This window comes from Rhinolophus sinicus, chromosome 6 (assembly GCF_057876585.1).
Source record: "Rhinolophus sinicus isolate RSI-liver-muscle chromosome 6, RSI-T2T, whole genome shotgun sequence".
NCBI classification, from domain to species: domain Eukaryota; kingdom Metazoa; phylum Chordata; class Mammalia; order Chiroptera; family Rhinolophidae; genus Rhinolophus; species Rhinolophus sinicus.
In genome coordinates, this window is record NC_142506.1 from 32,797,498 (window position 1) to 32,802,378 (window position 4,881).

Sequence of the window (4,881 nt, forward strand, 5' to 3'; positions counted from 1 at the left end):
GATGGTCAAAGAAAGCTCAAATATTGCTATTGTTTTTGTTTGTTATCATAATTAAATTCGTTGATGGTTTTACTCTGTATCAGACACAGGTTAAGTATTTTTAATGCCTGTCTCATGAAGCTTCATTAATAATCCTGCAAAGCAAGAACTATTGTTATTCCCATAAAGAGGAAAAAACTGAGGCTTGGGGAAATAAAATAACTTGCCTAGGGCCACACAGCTGGTTAGGGACAAAGCCCAGATTGAAACAGAGATCTGCTTGAATCCAGTATACACTGCTTTTCATTTCCTTACAAATGCACAGGAACAGTCACACTAATGTCTCCAGCTTGTGGAAATTTACTACGTGTAGGCACTGTCCTAGGACTTCATACTTACATATTTAATCCTCACAATAACCTTAAGGAGTGTTGCTCTTGTTGTTTTTTTATTAATGTACCTATTATAGGATACCTCAGATATTGTGGGTCCTGTTCCAGATCACCGCAATAAAGCGAGCTCCATGAATTTTTTGATTTCCCAGTGCATATAAGAGTTATGTTTACACTATACTGTAGTCTATTAAGTGTGCAATAACATTATGTCTAAAAACACAATGTACATACCTTAATTAAAAAACACTTTATAGTTAAAAATGCTGGTGCTAAAGTGTTAATGCTAAAAAACACAGGTTTGCCACAAAACTTCAATTTGTAAAAAAATGCAATATCTGAGAAGTGCAATAAAACAAAGTATGTCTGCACGCAAATGAAACTGAATCGCAGAAAAGTGAAGTCACTTGCACCAGATCGTTCAGCTACTCAGACGTATTATTTGCATCTTAGTTCTCCTGCATTTAAAGTTCTCTAACTAGGCTATCTCTCTAAAGTACCCATAAAAGATCTATTTTTCAAAGTGTTTGGCAGGTAAAAGCCAACCTTCTTTGATTAGAGATTACCCGATGCCCCAAGACATTTTAGGGAGAGGGATTAGTACCTCCCTAGAAGGGTTGGTGTCACTTCCTTTCAGTAACCAGGAGAGACGGTAAACTACTGACTGTCAGGTGGCAAAGCGTACCATGTTGTCGTGCGGGAGACCCGGATCGCTGCGCCATTTGTTGGGTGGGGCGGCCTGTGGGGTCTCTGCTCCCGCTCCCCACACAAGAACGCAGGATATGGTGAGGCCAAAAAGGAACACCCACGGAGCCATAGGTAGGGGAGTCATACCGCTATGGTCTCACTGGAGGCTGGGTTCACTGGACGTGCGACCTGCTGTCTGTTTTTTTGCCAACCGACCAACGACTCTCCTCCACTCTCCTCGGCTCCTCTACTCTCCTCCGCTCTCCTCGGCAGTCCTCGGCCGTCCTCGGCTCTCCTCCGTAGCCGCAGCAGTTATATTAGCGGCCAATTGGCTAACTGGCCACAGCCGATGGCCAACCAGCCACAGCCGACGGCCATCCACTACCCAAGCCAGCACCCCTCCACGTGAGGCCGAGCCTGTAAACTACTTTCTGGGGCTCCGTCCCCACACGTCTCATTGACATGCAGTTTCCATGTGTCCCCAAAGCACTCAGGAAGAGCCCACATTGTGCCCAGCACTGACCAGGGCCCTGGGACAGAAGTACCAGACCTGCCCCTATTTGGTTTATAATCCAGCGCACGCCAGTGCTGTGCCCCCAGATAAACAGGACAAACAGTGTAAAAATGGCATTAAGTCTGCAAATGAAAACAGGTAGGCTGCTTTTCTTCTTTTAACCATGTGCAAATCCAGAAGGGCTTTTCAGAGGACTTCTGTGTAACAGCAGTGATATTTGACCGGCTAAGCATGTTTAGGAAGTCGTGTTTGAGGAAGAAAATGCCTTCAGGGGATGTGACGACACTCCACACTGATCCTGGGAATTTTCACACACAGTGAAATAATTTTAATTAGCAATCTGGGCCTAAATCTGTTCCTGGGTGCTGCTCTCCAGACACGAAACTGTTCAATGGCACAAGTGCCCACCAAGCCATGACTCACTGCCTATCCCTGAGCACACATTTGCACCTTGCACTTTTGTTAGGGGTATTCTCTATTTCTAACATAGTCTCTCTACTTCCCGTCACTTATTTTGGTCACATTCTTCCCTCAGGCTCTGCCCAAGGATCACAATCTTCTTGAAGCCTTTTCAGACCATGTTGAGCCTGCTGATCAGTTAGTTCTTCTTCCGGAATCTAAGATTAATGTCCTTTTGCAGTTAGCACTTAGCGATCTAGTTCATACTTAGTTTATACTTCTTTATCTTTTTATATACGTGTTCTATCTCCTCAGCTGAAATTACGCCACTCCAAGCAAGGGACAAATCTAGTTTCCCCATGAATTACAAATGTCTTCCCGGTACAGAGCCATGTGTACCCCATACATTCAGTAACCTTTGGATGTTGATGATGGTGATGACAGTGAAAATGATAATTATGACAGACAAGAAGGAGCAGGGGAGGATGAGAAAGGTAGAAAATAAATTCTATTCAAGAATGGTCACAGGGACGCCACTTAGCTCAGTTGGTTAGAGCGAGGTGCTCTTAAAAACAAGGTTGCTGATTCAGTCCTCACATGGGCCACTGTGAGCTGCACCCTCCACAACTAGATTGAAACAACTACTTAACTTGGAGCTGATGGGTCCTGGAAAAACACACTTAAATTAAAAAAAAAAAAAAATGTTTTTAAAAAAGAAGAAGAAGAAGAATGGTCACAGAAATCTACAGAAGAAATTTGACTACTATAGAGATCACACTCGAGGCCAAATAAAAATTATAGAAATGATCACATTTATGTCTCTGAAACTTCTGTCCGCCAGATTTGTCACATCTGGTGTTGTAAGCCATTTCATCAGTGTTAAATGCAAAACGAGACTGACTCTTTATTTTATTCCTTGAGGAGCTCAATTAACCACTGTGATAGTTCATTTTATCAGTCAACTTGACTGGGCCACAGGGTGCCCAGGTATTTGGTCAAATGTTATTCTGGGTGAGTCTGTGGAGTGTTTCTGGATGAGACCAGCATTTGAGTTAGTAGATTGAGTGAAGCTGATTGATCTTCCTAATTTGGGTGGGCCTCATCCAATCATCTGAAGGTTTGAGTAAAAAAAAAGATTGAGTAAGAGGGAACTTCTGCTGCCTGACTGTTGAACTAGACATTGGTGTTTCCCTTTCTTCAGACTTGAACTGAAATATCAACCAGCAGTGAACATTAGCTAAGTAATTTAGCTTCTGTAAATTGAAATTTTTGCTTTTGCTTTTTAAAAATGCAAATTTTAAAAATGTTTTTAAGAAACACAAAGTTACTTCACAGAGCTTTTGTAAAGATCAAATGAAATAGCAGATGTGAGAGTGTTTGTAACTATAAACTGGAAGGGAAAAGTGATACCAGGATGTGGGTATCACCTCTTGACCTCGGATTTGTGGCCATTTGTCTAACCCTATATTTCTTACTTCAGGGCATTTTTGTTTAGCAATTACATCTAAAATATGTTGTGTTGACACCTAAAATTAAATATTTTATTTCTAAAATTAACATTCTTATCCTTTCCAATCCACCGTCTGCAGTGGAATCACCGCCAAGATGCAGATTTTCGTCAAAACCCTTACTGGGAAGACCATCACTCTCAAGGTTGAACCCTCGGATACAACAGATAATGTAAAGGCCAGGATCCAGGATAAGGAAGGAATTCTTCCTGATCGGCAAAGACTGATCTTTGCTGGCAAGTAACTGGAAGACGGATGTACTTTGACTACAACATTCAAAAAGAGTCAACTCTTCATCTTGTGTTGAGACTTAGTGATGGTGCTAAGGAAGAAGAAGTCTTACACCACTCCCAAGAATAATAAGCATAAGAGAAAGCAGATTAAGCTGGTTGTCCTGAAATATTGTAAGATTTCAGGATGAGAATGGCAAAATCAGTCACCTTCATCGGAGTGCCCTTCAGATGAATGTGGTGCTGGAGTTTGTATGGCCAGCCACTTTGACAGACATTGGCAAAGGTTGTTCTGACCTATTGCTTCAACAAACCAGAAGATAAGTAATTGTATATGGGTTAATAAAAGACATGAATTAACATTAAAAGATGATTCTTATCTAACTTCCCTCAATACCTTCTCCGGTTCATGAATGGCCTCATCAGTGACAAACTTATTAGGTGGTAAAATGTGAGGGATAATTTTTCATGCCTTAACTTCATCTGTCCAAATTCTTCCCCCTTTGACAAATAACACTTTTTGGGTTACCATGTCATGTTACCAGGAAAGTCCATTTGGAAAGCAAATAATGCAGAAGGAGGAGATACCTTATGTTAATATCTTGGCTTGGATTCATTCCCAGATGCCTCTTTGAAAGTAGAGCGCAAAGGAATGAGACATGAGACAGTACAATGAAAGATAAGGCAGAGACAGAGAGAGATGTTGGTGTACTGTTTGGTAGGACTGGGCTAGGTGAAACAGCCTTTGAAAGTCCTACACAGTAAGACATCAATAAAGACAGGAGAGGCAGGGTAGAGATAGAGGACAGGCCATAAGGGATGGGGAAGGAAAGAGGTCTCAAAAGAAGTCAAGAAAAGGTCAGAGTCCTAAAAGGGGGTGGGCACTAAATTAACATGTTGTCAATTGAATACTTGTGTTTAGGGCTGGCTCTGTTTCTATTTCTCCAGGCCTGAGACCAGATATTCTTATCTGCGCTCTCCTCCCTTGGCCTCTCTTACCTCCCTTGTGATCTCTTATCAAACTCTGATGTTTTAAATTCCACGTTGCTTGGATCTTGCCTTCACGCCCATATGGTTCCCAAAAATGAAATTCGCTGCAGGCCCTGAGGGTCACACCAGGACTGTGCTCCACCTTTTAGCCTGGTTCCACCCTGGAAGGATCTCTCTCACTT

General features: G+C 42.0%; 1 pseudogene; it reads left to right on the forward strand.

Annotated features, from left to right (window-relative positions):
* The first annotated feature begins 3,576 nt into the window (after positions 1 to 3,576).
* LOC109436426 (ubiquitin-ribosomal protein eS31 fusion protein pseudogene) lies at positions 3,577 to 4,037 on the forward strand (annotated as a pseudogene).
* Positions 4,038 to 4,881: the final 844 nt, after the last annotated feature.